Below are 15169 nucleotides of genomic sequence, written 5' to 3' on the forward strand. Positions count from 1 at the left end.
GGTGCTGGAGGGGTGGTGTCCCATGTTGTCTGGAGATGTGGTTGTTCTGCACCAGGAGGAAATTATTTTCAAACATGATTTTATTTTTTTGTTTTTAATCACTCAGGGAATGTGAGCCAACATGTTCAAGGAAACTGCTTGCATGTGAAATATGCCTGATCAGCAGGAAATCCCAGCCAGGCATCAAAAACAACCCCGTGGAGACTCTCACGTTGTCTCTGCTCATCTGTGTCCATCCCGACCAGCACAACTTCTATCACTGCCCCTCCACAGGAAAATTACTGACTCCTCCTCAGCCACTCCCCTGTGGAAGAATCACTTCTGCTCTGCTGCTCCAAAACACTGACACCTTTTTTGCTTGTGTGTTTTTGTTAAAGTCATGCACTTTTTATTTAAAAAAAAAAAAGCAGGAGGTGAGACTCAGTTATGGAAAACTGTTTTACCTGGGACATCTAAACCACTGATGCTCAGACCTGTTACTGACCCCACCTGCTCTCCAAGGCTCTTTGCTACCACCATCCCAAACAGCCTGTGCTGGTCATAGAATCATAGAATGGATTGGGTTGGAAAAGCCCTCCAAGATCATCAAGTCCAACCCTTGGTCCAACTCCAGTCCCTTTACCAGATCATGGCACTCAGTGCCACGGCCAAGCTCAGCTGAAAAACCTCCAGGGATGGGGAATCCACCCCCTCTCTGGGCAGCCCATTCCAATGCCTGAGCACTCTCTCTGCAAAGAATTTCTTTCTGATCTCCAACTTCAATTTCCCCTGGCAGAGCTTGAGCCCATCGTGCCCCCTTGTCCTATTGCTGAGTGCCTGGGAGAAGAGACCAACCCCCACCTGGCCAGAACTTCCCTCCAGGGAGTTCCAGACAGTGCTGAGGTCACCTCTGAGCCTCCTCTTCTCCAGGCTGAACACCCCCAGCTCCCTCAGCCTCTCCCCACAGGGCTTGTGCTCCAGTCCCTTCTCCAGCCTCGTTGCTCTTCTCAGCTGGGTTGGAAAAGACCTCTGAGATCACCAAGTCCAACCCTTGGTCCAACTCCAGTCCCTTTTCCAGATCATGGCACTCAGTGCCACGGCCAAGCTCAGGTTAAAAATCTCCAGGGATGGGGAATCCACCCCCTCTCTGGGAGGGCACTGAGGAGGAGAAGAACTGGCCTTGGTGCCTCCAGCAAGAATAGAATCACAGAATCAGTTGGGTTGGGAGAGAGCTCTGAGATCGTCAAGTCCAACCCTTGATTCAACCCCACGGTGATCACCAGGGCACAGAGTGGGGCACAGAGTGCCCTGGGCTGGTGATCACAGTGGGGTTGGATCAAGACATGGTGGATTCTCACTCAGTGCCCTGGGCTGGTGATCACAGTGGGGTTGGATCAAGATGTGGTGGATTCTCACTCAGTGCCCTGGGCTGGTGATCACAGTGGGGTTGGATCAAGATGTGGTGGATTCTCACAGTGGGATTGGATCAAGATGTGGTGGACTCTCACTCAGTGCCACATCCAGTGTCACCTTAAACACCTCCAGGGATGGGGAATCCACCCCCTCTCTGGGCAGCCCATTCCAATGCCTGAGCACTCCCTTGTGTGTGCAGCCCTCAACTCATTTCCTCGGACTTGCCACCCCCATCAGCCCCAGGCTGGTCCCACAACAAGGACAAGACCCTCAGATTGTGTTTTTTGGGTGCTGGGATGGAGTCCATGGCTGTGTTGTCCACCCACTGCCAATCAGAACAGGAATCATTTGCTCTCTCTCAGACATTTTTAGGCAGGAGGAATGTGAAGCTTGTGCAAATGTTTAAACACTTGTCTCTGCTGAATTATTCAGTGTACTCTGCCTGCTTCTGGAGTTAATTAAAATGGAGGGCAGTCGATACTGAGCTCTGGCTGAGCAGGCAGCTCTGAGAACCACCTGCCAAGGAGCAACCCCAGCAGCCTCTCCTCTTTCTCCCCTGTTTTCTGCTGTGACTGAAAGAGATTTTCCCACTCCCTGTGCACCAAACCCCCCAGAATAAACACAGCTCTTGTCCTCTGGAAGTCAATGGGGAACATGACATTGGGATCTGAATGTCACCTTTGAGATGAAGTTCAAGTGTGAGCCAAGGCCCTTGGGAGTCAGGAGGGCTCCTTCCTCTGGCCCAGAAAGGTTGGAACGTTTGCCCAACAATAAATGATCTTCTATAAATGTTTGTTAATCCACACACAGATCCATGCTCTGCTCCTGCTCCTGTGAAAGGTTGGACCCTGAGGTCAGCTCAGTTGGTTCAAACTTGGCTGTAACAATGCCAAGGTCATGGGTTCAATCCCCTCTGTGGGCCTTTGACTTGAGAGTTGGACTCGATGATCCTTGTGGGTCCTTCCAGCTCAGAACAGTCTGTGAGTCTGTGAATGGGTTGGGAGGAACCTTAAAGCTCACCCAGTACCACCTCCTGCCATGGACAGGGACACCTCAGTTGGTTCAAACTTGGTTGTAACAATGCCAAGGTCATGGGTTCAATCCCCTGTGTGGGCCATTGACTTGAGAGTTGGACTCGATGATCCTTGTGGGTCCTTCCAGCTCAGAATAGTCTGTGAGTCTGTGAATGGGTTGGGAGGAACCTTAAAGCTCATCCAGTACCACCTCCTGCCATGGACAGGGACACCTCAGTTGGTTCAAACTTGGCTGTAACAATGCCAAGGTCATGGGTTCAATCCCCTGTGTGGGCCATTGACTTGAGAGTTGGACTCGATCCTTGTGGGTCCCTTCCAGCTCAGAACAGTCTGGGATTCTATGAAATGTTATGAAAAGCAGATTATGGACCAAGTTTGTGCAATCTTGACTTTCTCATCTGCCCATATGATTGCAGAAACTTTGATCCTGCAGCACAGTGAAACACTCAGCCCCTCGTGAGTCCCTCTGCCCCCAATCCCACCCCAAATGCAGTCACAGCTTCCCTTGGCTGAATCAAGCTCATGACAACAGCACAGGATTCATGTAAAATCCAGCAACTCAGCACGTCTGAGACAGGGGCAGAAGGGCTGAGTGCAGAAAGGGGAAGGGATTGTGCCATGCTCTGTTCCCACAGCACTCCTGGGCACTACTTTTGGGTATATTTGTAATAAATGACTAACACTGAATTCTCATTAAGCTCATGGAATTGTGCAAAGTGCCCCAACTGAGCAGGTTTAGGAGCTGGCACACCAAAAATACACCTGGAGGAAATAATGTCCAGTGGCTGAGCTGGGCACATTTCTGACTACACAGACTTCACCAGAGTCTTTATTTCACTTTGTCCAACATCTCCAGGCTCACCTTGAGAAACTGCTTAACCTGACCCAAACCTAAGTTACATTCTGGTACATCCAATATTTGCACAAGTGGGGCTGCTTGTTTTGTAAAGATGTTTAACCACGAAGGTCTGAGAGCAAGTTCAAGTGTCTGCACTAAGCTGGAGGCTCTTCAAATGAGCAGCAATTAAAGCACTGTGTGATTTATATGAGGCACTGCTGGACTTTGAAACGACGAGTGAGTGCTTGAAGCTCTGTTGGGAAGGATTCTTTTTATTTTAGTACATCTAAAATGAGGCACTTTTTTAAGAAAAAAAAAAGAAAAAAGCATTTTGGGGAAAGGCAACATCTTCACCTGCTTTCAAGGCTGAGTGCTGGCAGACAATGGATGCCTTTTATCCTGCTGTTGTCAGAAGCTGATAGTGGCTGGCCAGCTCTGCTCTGAGCACAAACTTCACCCCTTAAAAGGCAGATTCGTGGCTGGGAGCCAGGACTGAACAGCCATTCCTGTCTGCAGCCCCGAGGAGATGTCACAGGGGCACAACTGCTGCAGGACGTGGGTGGGAAGGCGATGCCTCCACATGGGAAAAGGGACTTTCCTGCTGAAACAGCCTGAGAACTGCTGGGTTAGAACAAACCCATGTGGAATGACAGCTGAGACGTTCCCCAAGAAACCTGCCTTGCCTTGGGATCAAGCCCATAAATTACAGAGTTTTATCAGCAAGGGGATGGTCCTCAGGGACCTTATTTCTGAGCCTGGCTGCAGGTTGTTTACATCCTGCTTGAACACGTTTGTGGGAGGAAGTGCTGCTGCCAGAGCACCCTGTGAGAGCTGCACTTGTTCCTGTGCAGCAATACTGACACCCAGCAAACCCACCAGTCTGGCCCATTCCCACATCAGAAGGAAGCTACAGGAAAAAGAGATGGAATCACAGAGTCCTAGAATGGATTGGGTTGGAAGAGAACTCCGAGATCATCAAGTCCAACCCTTGATCCAACCCTACTGTGATCACCAGCCCAGGGCACTCTGTGCCCTGGACTGGTGATCACAGTGGGGTTGGATCAAGACATGGTGGATTCTCACTCTGTGCCCTGGGCTGGTGATCACAGTGGGGTTGGATCAAGACATGGTGGATTCTCACTCAGTGCCCTGGGCTGGTGATCACAGTGGGGTTGGATCAAGACATGGTGGATTCTCACTCAGTGCCCTGGGCTGGTGATCACAGTGGGGCTGGATCAAGACATGGTGGATTCTCACTCAGTGCCCTGGGCTGGTGATCACAGTGGGGTTGGATCAAGACATGGTGGATTCTCACTCACTGCCATATCCATAGAATCACAGAATCATAGAATGGATTGGGTTGGAAAAGCCCTCCAAGATCATCAAGTCCAACCCTTGGGCCAACTCCAGTCCCTTTACCAGATCATGGCACTCAGTGCCACGGCCAAGCTCAGCTGAAAAACCTCCAGGGATGGGGAATCCACCCCCTCTCTGGGCAGCCCATTCCAAAACCTCATTACTCTCTCTGTAAAGAAATTCTTTTTTTTTTTGTCCACTGTGCTAGAGAGGGACATAATCCCCCAGTAAACCCGAGCAGGGAGTTGTTGTTTGCAGGCACAGACAAGGTTTCAGTTCCTGCCCCTTGCCAGAGCTCGAGGCTGTGCTTGTTGTGACAGGAAACGAGAACCACAGTCTGCAGCCAGGGGCATATGCCAGCCCAGCAGGCTCTGTGCCCTCCCTCAGCAGCACCAGGGTGTGCCCAGTGCACAGAGGGCAGCTGTGCCACACGTCCCTCCAACCCACACGGGTTGGTCATTAACCTCAAACCTGACCCACAGCCTGGCAGGTGAGGAACCCTATTCCTTGGACCTGGGCCAGAACAAACGTTCTCTCTGCCTCCAGGCAGTTATCTTGCTTGCCATGGCAAGGAACAGGACTCTTTGGTTTCTAGCACGAGTCAACATCCAGAGTATTTCATCAGTGAACACCTGGAGCTGTCCCTGGGGCAGCAGCACAAGCACCTGACTGGATGTCCCGCTGCTTCCAGCTCCAAACCCCAGGGCTCCTGCTGTTCTTCCAGAAAAGGGGATGCACATCCATAGAATCATCATAGATTTGATTGGGTTGGAAAAGACCTCCGAGATCATCAAGTCCAACCCTTGGGCCAACCCTAGTCCATTTACTCAGTGCTACGTCCAGTCTCAGTTGAAAAACCTCCAGGGATGGAGAATCCACCCCCTCTCTGGGCAGCCCATTCCAATCCCTGAGCACTCTCTCTGCAAAGAATTTCTTTCTGATCTCCAACTTCAATTTCCCCTGGCAGAGCTTGAGCCCATCGTGCCCCCTTGTCCTATTGCTGAGTGCCTGGGAGAAGAGACCAACCCCCACCTGGCCAGAACTTCCCTTCAGGGAGTTCCAGACAGTGCTGAGGTCACCTCTGAGCCTCCTCTTCTCCAGGCTGAACACCCCCAGCTCCCTCAGCCTCTCCCCACAGGGCTTGTGCTCCAGTCCCTTCTCCAGCCTCGTTGCTCTTCTCAGTTGGGTTGGAAGAGACCTCTGAGATCATCAAGTCCAACCTTTTGTCCAACCCTAGTCCATTTACTCAGTGCCACATCCAGTCTCAGTTGAAAAACCTCCAGGGATGGGGAATCCACCCCCTCTCTGGGCAGCCCATTCCAATCCCTGAGCACTCTCTCTGCAAACAAGTTTTTTCTGCTCTCCAATTTCCCCTGGCAGAGCTTGAGCCCATCGTGCCCCCTTGTCCTATTGCTGAGTGCCTGGGAGAAGAGACCAACCCCCACCTGGCCAGAACTATTCCCTGAGTGCCTGCTGGATCCAAAGCCAGCAGCAGAAACAGGTAAGAGATGAGATGAAACTCAGCCTGTGAGTTTACAAACACTCCCACCTCTGAGATCCCACAGCTCCTCATCCTTCCCATTTTCCCTGGAACTGGAATGGGAGCACAGCACGTGGAGGAAGAGCACAGGCGTGTTGCTGTTGTACAGCCAGACGTGGAGATGACCAGCTTTAATTTTTGGGCTAAGCACATTCCTGCCCTGGTCAAAGGGTGCCTGCAGCCTTCAGAAGAAGGAAGCTGAGGGTTGACTGTGCTCAGATTTTAATCTGGAACTTAAACTCTTAGTAGCAGGATGTGTCTTTTGTCATTTGCAGTTTCTAGTGTGACAGAGCCCTCCTCCAGAACCAGACTCGAGTCGTTGTTGTAACACGATGAGTATTTTCCCCCATCCAAGTGACGCACGTTGGCAAAATGTTCCACCACAGCCCCGACCCCACAGGCACAGCCCCAGCAGGGGCTGACCCAACACCTTCCAGGGAAGAGCAGAGACATGACAAAGCAGCTCACTCCATCCAGCTGGCGGCCAGTCACCAGTGGTGTTCCCCAGGGGTCTGTATTGGGGCCAGTCCTGTTTAATTAACATCTTTATTGATGATTTAGATGAGGGGATTGAGTCCATCAGCAGCAAATTTGCTGATGACACCAAGTTGGGAGGGAGTGTCGACCTGCTGGAGGGCAGGAGGGCTCTGCAGAGGGATCTGGACAGGCTGGAGGGATGGGCTGATTCCAATGGGATGAAGTTCAACAAGGCCAAGTGCAGGTCCTGCCCTTTGGCCACCCCAAGCCCTGCAGCGCTCCAGGCTGGGCAGAGAGTGGCTGGAGAGCAGCCAGGCAGAGGGACCTGGGGGGACTGAGGGACAGGAAGCTCAACAGGAGCCACCAGTGTGCCCAGGTGGCCAAGAAGGCCAAGTGGATCCTGGCCTGGATCCAAACTAGCGTGGCCAGCAGGGCCAGGGCAGTGACCCTTCCCCTGGACTCTGCCTTGGGGAGGCCACACCTTGAGTGTTGTGTTCAGTTCTGGGCCCCTCAGCTCAGGAAGGACATTGAGGGGCTGGAGCGGGGCCAGAGAAGAGCAACGAGGCTGGAGAAGGGACTGGAGCACAAGCCCTGTGGGGAGAGGCTGAGGGAGCTGGGGGTGTTCAGCCTGGAGAAGAGGAGGCTCAGAGGTGACCTCAGCACTGTCTGGAACTCCCTGAAGGTAAGTTCTGCCCAGGTGGGGGTTGGTCTCTTCTCCCAGGCACTCAGCAATAGGACAAGGGGGCACGATGGGCTCAAGCTCTGCAAGGGGAAATTTAACTTGGAGATCAGAAAAAACTCTTTTACAGAGAGAGTGCTCAGGGATTGGAATGGGCTGCCCAGAGAGGGGGTGGATTCCCCATCCCTGGAGGTTTTTAACCTGAGCTTGGCCGTGGCACTGAGTGCCATGATCTGGTAAAGGGACTGGAGTTGGACTCGATGATCTTGGAGGTCTTTTCCAACCCAATCGATTCTATGATTCTATGATTCTATCCTGGAGCAGCAGCTGGGGCTGCACAGGGCAAAGCCCTGGACGGTGGTGAATCATCCAGCCCACAAGGAAGAGTTTTCCAACCACCACTGGGTCAATGACCACACCAAAGGTCGGGATGGAGAATAAATTGTGACCTCTGGAAATTGCAGCACCAGCCTCGGCAGCGTGAGGGGCACCAGCTCCTCGGGGAGGGGTGGGAAGCTGAAAAACCGGCCCCACATTAACATTTCCGCAGGGCTCTTGATTATTTTATGCAAAAATCTTGGCATTTCACACTCCCAGCACAACCCAACCCAGCCCGCGGGGCCCCTCTGCTGTCGTGTCCCAGCACTGCAGAGTTCACTCCCAGCACAGGAACCAGTGGGCAGCACAGGCAGCCTGGAGAACCCCTCCTTTCCAGGGATTTGGATGACATCGCTCCAGAAATGACCTGGGAAATTCCCAGTTTCCCACCACAGAGGCTGAGAAGCCCCGAGGAAACCCTGCAAGGGACTGTCCCATCTCCAGCACAGAGTGTGAAACAACCCTTGTCCCACCAGGCAGAGACATGAGAGTCACAGTACCCAGCCAAGACCGTGGTATCTTTAACAAGAACCAGAACTACAGAATCACAGATTGTTCTGAGTTGGAAGGACCCACAAGGATCATCGTTCCCTTGGAAGGGACCCACCAAGATCATTGTTCCCTTGGAAGGGACCCACCAAGATCACTGTTCCCTTGGAAGGGACCCACCAGGATCATTGTTCCCTTGGAAGGGACCCACCAAGATCACTGTTCCCTTGGAAGGGACCCACCAGGATCATCGTTCCCTTGGAAGGGACCCCCAAGGATCATCGTTCCCTTGGAAGGGACCCCCAAGGATCATCGTTCCCTTGGAAGGGACCCCCAAGGACCATCGTTCCCTTGGAAGGGACCTACAAAGATCACCGAGTCCAACTCTTAAGTCAATGGCCCACACAGGGGATTGAACTCATGACCTTGCCATTATTCCAACCTTTAACCAACTGAGCTAATCAAAGTATTAATAAGTCCCTAAATGGATTCAATTTTCTGTATTGATACAGAGTGATTCTTTCTGCTACCAAGTGTCACCCACTGAGCCACCCTCTGTCTTCAATACCCCCCACAGCACAGGGCTCTACTTTGGGCACCATTTCTCCAGACTTCCAAAGCTCAGCATTTCTGGCAGACCTCCCAAGACAAAGCAGTCAATAAAGAGGCAAAGTGGGTAATGTTTTATTCAGACAAAGTGGGTTCCGTGCCCAGGGATGCAGCGAGAGGAGCCCAGTCCAGGCGGGCAGGACCCTGGTGGTGTCCCCAGAAGCTCAGATGGCTGCCATCCTTCAGTTATCACAGTATGGTGGTGTCCCCAGAAGCTCAGATGGCTGCCATCCTTGTTACCACAGGATGGTGGTGTCCCCAGAAGCTCAGATGGCTGCCATCCTTCAGTTACCACAGTATGGTGGTGTCCCCAGAAGCTCAGATGGCTGCCATCCTTGTTACCACAGTATGGTGGTGTCCCCAGAAGCTCAGATGGCTGCCATCCTTCAGTTACCACAGGATGGTGGTGTCCCCAGAAGCTCAGATGGCTGCCATCCTTCAGTTATCACAGTACTGTACCTTTACAAGAGACAGCATCAGCACTGTGATAACTGAGCCAGGGCAGCCTGGCAGTCACTGCAGCCCCTCCGTGGCACTGCCAAGCCCGGTGGGCACGTCCTCCATCTCCTCCTCCTCCTCCTTCCCGTGTCCCAACACCCCACAGCCCCCCACCGGTGACAGCAGCTGAGGTTTACCCTGGAAAATTACCCAGATAATTAGTGTTATCTTAATGACCATGGTGCACTCAGCAACGGAGCTCAAAGTGGTTTTTAGCAGCAGCTTCTTCTGGCCAAATCCACCCATGGTGGATTAATGGAGAAAGAGCAACCAACCCTTCCCCAAGACAAGGGGGGCACCTCTCTCTGCCACCTTAAATCCACAATTGAGAGAGAGGCTTTTGGCTCAGGCTGCTCAAGGATTGAATGTCATGGGCCTGCCAGGCTGTGGTGCCAGGGCTGCCAGCCAGGGGAGGTGGCACCTTCAGGTCATGGGATCCACATACAAAATTGGGAAATACACAATCCCACTGCAAACTAGTTAAATTATAAGCTTCCCTCAACCTGTTCTTCACCCCAGCCTGTCTCTGTTCTTCCCTAACAGGCATTGCTGAAAACATCATGGAACTATTTCTACAATTTTACCCCTTTCTTTCTTTTTTTCCCCTAAAATCAGGCATTGCTGAAAATATCATGGAACTATTTCTACAATTTTACCCCCTTGTTTCTTCTTTTCCCCTTTTTTCCCCTTAAATCAGGCATTGCTGAAAACATCACAGAATTATTTCTACAATTTTACCCCTTTTTTGTTTCTTTTTTCCCCTAAAATCAGGCATTGCTGAAAACATCACAGAATTATTTCTACAATTTTACCCCTTTTTTGTTTTTTTTTCTTTTCCTTAAAACAGGAATTGCTGAAAACATCATGGAATTATTTCTACAATTTTACCCTTTTTTTTGTTTTTTTTTCCCCCAAAAACAGACATTGCTGAAAACATCATGGAATTATTTCTACAATTTTACCCTTTTTTTTGTTTCTTTTTTTCCCCCTAAAAACAGACATTGCTGAAAACATCATGGAATTATTTCTACAATTTTACCCTTTTTTCTGTTTCTTTTTTTCCCCCTAACAACAGACATTGCTGAAAACATCATGGAATTATTTCTACAACTTTACCCCCTTCTTTGTTTCTTTTTTCCCCCCAAATCAGGCATTGCTGAAAACATCATGGAATTATTTCTACAATTTTACCCTTTTTTTTGTTTCTTTTTTTCCCCCTAACAACAGACATTGCTGAAAACATCATGGAATTATTTCTACAATTTTACCCTTTTTTTTGTTTCTTTTTTTCCCCCTAAAACCAGACATTGCTGAAAACATCATGGAATTATTTCTACAATTTTACCCCCTTCTTTGTTTCTTTTTTTCCTCTAAAAACAAACATTGCTGAAAACATCATGGAATTATTTCTACAATTTTACCCTTTTTTTTTTGGTTTTTTTTTCCCCAAAAACAGACATTGCTGAAAACATCATGGAATTATTTCTACAATTTTACCCTTTTTTTTTTTGTTTCTTTTTTTCCCCCCAACACAGACATTGCTGAAAACATCATGGAATTATTTCTACAATTTTACCCTTTTTTTTTGTTTTTTTTCCCCAAAAACAGACATTGCTGAAAACATCATGGAATTATTTCTACAATTTTCCCCTTGTTTCTTTTCTTCCCCTAAAAACAGGCATTGCTGGAACTCCCCCTACACCCCCCTCTGCCTCAGGGAATCAGACACATTAAGAACTGAAATGAATTTATAAAAAAAAAACCCCAACAGTTTTACACTGTAAAAGTTAATGTGTTACTAATTGTCTTACAAAAGTTCATTTCTGATGTGGAGGGACTTGACCAGCACTTTTGGGCTTCCACCAGGAGGGAGGAGAAACTCCAGAATGAGTTTCTTTAACCCCCTAAATAACTTACCTGCTAAAAGCACCTCCTGAGACCTCACAGGGCCTGTTTTGAAGAGAGAAACACTCAACACTTGGCTCCCTCCAGCCACCAACATTGTGCCTTACAAGTTTGGAACTCCAGAGGGCAATGGAGAGGCAAACATGGAATATCTGAGGAGCAGCAGGAAAAGGGGGAAAAAAATATTTGTACATTTTAAACCAAACTCCAAACATACATTACATAAAAAGGGGGACAGTCAACAGATTATGCAACCCTGACGTAAGATGACACAGATGACTCAAACGTGCCTCCCAAAACCTGCAGGTTTGCCACAGTTTGTGGATTAATCATTAAGGAATTGGCTGCTGGGAGGGGAAAAAAGCCAACCAAAAACTTGCTAAAAATGTTAATAAATTCTGGGCATACAACGGTGACTTCTGCAAGGGAAAGGAGCTGCATAACTAATGAACCATTTGCTCTCACTCTGGGGTGTTTGACACCCTCATTAGTATTCCAGGTGAAAAATTCTACTGATTTCAGGAGAATGGCACAAGTGGAGGATTGCAAAGCCTCCATTTCCCAGGCTGAAGTGATGAGAGAAGAATCCCTTTCCCACAATTTACCTGTATCCAGATTTTCCTCCCTGCTCCAGCAGTTCCCATCCCACTATTCCAAAGGAGGTGAACAATTCCCAGCCCCCTCTGGCACAACTGCTGGAGTTCCAAGGGCTGATGCCATTTTCTCTGGAGGGTCCAGCTCTCACTCCAACACAAACACAGTTTGTTGTCTTGCATTTAACACACACACACTGATTTTTGTTTTGCTTCAGCCAGACTAAACTACTCAGCCCTAATGCAAAAAGCTTATGGAAGTTCTCTATTATCTGGAAAAAAAATCACCTTTTCCAGCAAAACCCACATTAGTTTTGGAGTCCAGCACACATTTTTGTTCTTGTTTTTGCTAAGGCACTGCATATTTCCATATGCTTTTTAAAAACACCCTCTAGTTTCCAGTGTCTGCTGCCAGTTCTTGCCTTTGAAACCTTTCTAAGTTGTCCTGGCTGGTTTCTAAACTCCAGTTCCCCCTCCTGCCCCTTTGGGGGGGTGATTCTACCTGTTTCTCTCACTTGTTTCACAGGACCCCGAATTCCTTCAGCAGCTCATGGGACGTTCCCTGGCTGGCACAGCTCGGCCCTGTCCCTGCCCACCCCTCGTGGCTCCTCGACTGCTCCAACACCCGAGTCCACCGACCTGAGCGGGGCTGCGGAGGAGAGAAACAAACACCGCGTTACGAGGGCGCTGGCGGGGCCGGGACCGGGGCCGGGGCCGGGGCCGGGAGGGGATGGGAGTCGGGAGGGGATGGGAGTCGGGAGGGGATGGGAGTCGGGAGGGGATGGGAGTCGGGGCCGGGAAGGGATCGGACCCTGGGCTGGGAGCGAATGGGAGCCGGAGCCGGGAGGGGATGGGAGTCGGGAGGGGATGGGACACGGGGCGGGGAAGGGATCGGACCGTGGGCTGGGAGCGAATGGGAGCCGGAGCCGGGAGGGGATGGGAGTCGGGAGGGGATGGGAGTCGGGGCCGGGAAGGGATCGGACCCTGGGCTGGGAGCGAATGGGAGCCGGAGCCGGAGCCGGGAGGGGATGGGAGTCGGGAGGGGATGGGAGCGGGGCCGGGAGGGGATCGGACCCTGGGCTGGGAGCGAATGGGAGCCGGAGCCGGGAGGGGATGGGAGTCGGGAGGGGATGGGAGTCGGGAGGGGATGGGAGTCGGGAGGGGATGGGAGTCGGGAGGGGATGGGAGTCGGGAGGGGATGGGAGTCGGGAGGGGATGGGACACGGGGCGGGGAAGGGATCGGACCCTGGGCTGGGAGCGAATCGGAGCCGGAGTCGGGAGGGGATGGGAGTCGGGCCTGGAAGGGGATCGGAGCCGGAGCCGGGAGGGGATCTGAGCCAGGAGGGGATGGGAGTCGGGGCTGGAAGGGGATCGGAGCCGAGGCCGGGAGGGAATGGGACCCGGGAGGGGGTCGGACATGGGGCCAGGAAGGGATGGGAGTCGGGAGGGGATCGGACTCTGGTTTGGGAGGGGATGGAAGCCGGAGCCGGGAGGGGGTCGGACCCGGGGCCAGGAGGGGATGGGAGTCGGGAGGGGATCGAACCCCGGGCTGGGAGAGGATCGGACCTGGGAGGGGATCGAATCCCGGGCTGGGAGAGGATCGGACCTGGGAGGGGATCGAATCCCGGGCTGAGAGAGGATCGGACCTGGGAGGGGGTTAGACCCGGGGCCGGGAGGGGATGGGAGTCGGGAGGGGATCGAATCCCGGGCTGGGAGAGGATCGGACCTGGGAGGGGGTTAGACCCGGGGCCGGGAGGGGCTGGGACCCGGGGCTGGGACCCGGGGCCGGGAGAGGGTCGGACCCGGGGCCGGGAGGGGATGGGATCCGGGGCCGGGAGGGGATGGGACCCGGGGCCGGGACCCGGGGCCGGGAGAGGGTCGGACGCGGGGCCGGGAGGGGGTCGGACGCGGGGCCGGGAGTCGGGGCCGCCACCGCCGCTCCCACCCAACTTTCCCTCGATGGCGCTTCCCGGCGTTACCTGGAGCCTCGGAAAGGCCGCGGAACTAACCGAGGCAGGCTGGGCCACGGAGAGAGCCGGGCCAGGGAGCGGGACGGCCGCGGCTCCCTCGCCCCGCTCGCCCCTGGGCAGCGCCGGGACCCACCCGGGGCAGGGGGGGCGGCGGCCCCGCCCGCGCCCTCAGCGAGCGCGCGGGGCAGCGGCGCGGCCCGGCCCCGGTGTCCCCGCAGCCCCGCGCAGCCCCCCGGCCCCGCACCGCGCTCGGGTGCGCCGGGCCCGACCCACCTGCGGGCGCGGCGGGGCCGCGGCGGGACATGACGCAGCACGGGCGGCGGGCGGCGTGAGCGCCGCCATCTTGCCGTGTTTATGGCAGCGCCGCGCGCGCACGTGACCCGCGCCCGCTTCCGGGGGCGGCGCGGGGGCGCGCGCGGGCAGCGCGGGAACGGGGGCGCGCGGGAACGGGGGCGCGCGGGAACGGGGGCGCGCGGGAACGGGGGCGCGCGGGCACAGCGCGGGAGCGCGGACGGAGACGGGAGCGGGAGCAGGGACGGGAATGGGGACGGGAGCCGGGACAGGGACAGGGAGAAGGCGGGAGCGCGGGAGCGGGGACACCTGGGGGCGCGGGGACACCGCGGGCACGGGGACACTGCCGTATCACCGGCACAGCCCCGGTACAGCGCCGGTCCAACCCCGACACGGCCCCCGCCATGTCACCAGCACGGCCCCGGTACATCCCCAGCGGTGTCACCGGCACGGCCCCGGTACAGCCCCAGCGGTGTCACCGGCACGGCCCCGGTACAGCTCCGGTCCAACCTCGACACGGTCCCCGCCATGTCACCAGCACGGCCCCGGTACAGCCCCAGCGATGTCACCGGAACAGCCCCGGTACAGCCCCAGCGGTGTCACCGGAACAGCCCCGGTACAGCCCCAGCGATGTCACCGGCACGGCCCCGGTACAGCCCCAGCGGTGTCACCGGAACAGCCCCGGTACAGCCCCAGCGATGTCACCGGAACAGCCCCGGTACAGCGCCGGTCCAACCCCGACACGGCCACCGCCATGTCAATAGCACGGCCCCGGTACAGCCCCAGCGGTGTCACCGGAACAGACCCGGTACAGCCCCAGCGGTGTCACCGGCACGGCCCCGGTACAGCTCCGGTCCAACCCCGACACGGCCACCGCCATGTCAGTAGCACGGCCCCGGTACAGCCCCAGCGGTGTCACCGGAACAGACCCGGTACAGCCCCAGCGGTGTCACCGGCACGGCCGTGCACACACACAGGGGAGCGCCCGCCGGGAGTGACACACTCTGGGAGTGACACACAACACAGAGTGACACGCGCACACACTCAGAGGTGGTGACACACACACGCAGGGCTGGGGCTCTCCGGGGGCATCCACAGGTTGTGCCAGAGCAGGGGCTGT

The 15169-nt window shown here is 54.1% G+C and overlaps 1 long non-coding RNA gene across 3 annotated transcripts; it reads right to left on the reverse strand.

Moving 5' to 3' along the window:
- Positions 1–10311: 10311 nt before the first annotated feature.
- On the reverse strand, positions 10312–14694 carry LOC139676103 (uncharacterized). 3 transcript variants are annotated; one of them, XR_011698590.1, is made up of 2 exons: positions 14560–14694; positions 10312–12437 (listed from the first exon to the last, which is right to left on the reverse strand). It is a non-coding gene; the product is annotated as an uncharacterized lncRNA (long non-coding RNA). The 3 variants fall into 3 exon arrangements; XR_011698588.1 differs by lacking the exon at positions 14560–14694 and adding an exon at positions 14032–14153; XR_011698589.1 differs by lacking the exon at positions 14560–14694 and adding an exon at positions 13768–14153.
- Positions 14695–15169: the final 475 nt, after the last annotated feature.

The sequence above is a fragment of the Pithys albifrons genome, chromosome 10 (genome assembly GCF_047495875.1).
Source record: "Pithys albifrons albifrons isolate INPA30051 chromosome 10, PitAlb_v1, whole genome shotgun sequence".
NCBI lineage: Eukaryota > Metazoa > Chordata > Aves > Passeriformes > Thamnophilidae > Pithys > Pithys albifrons.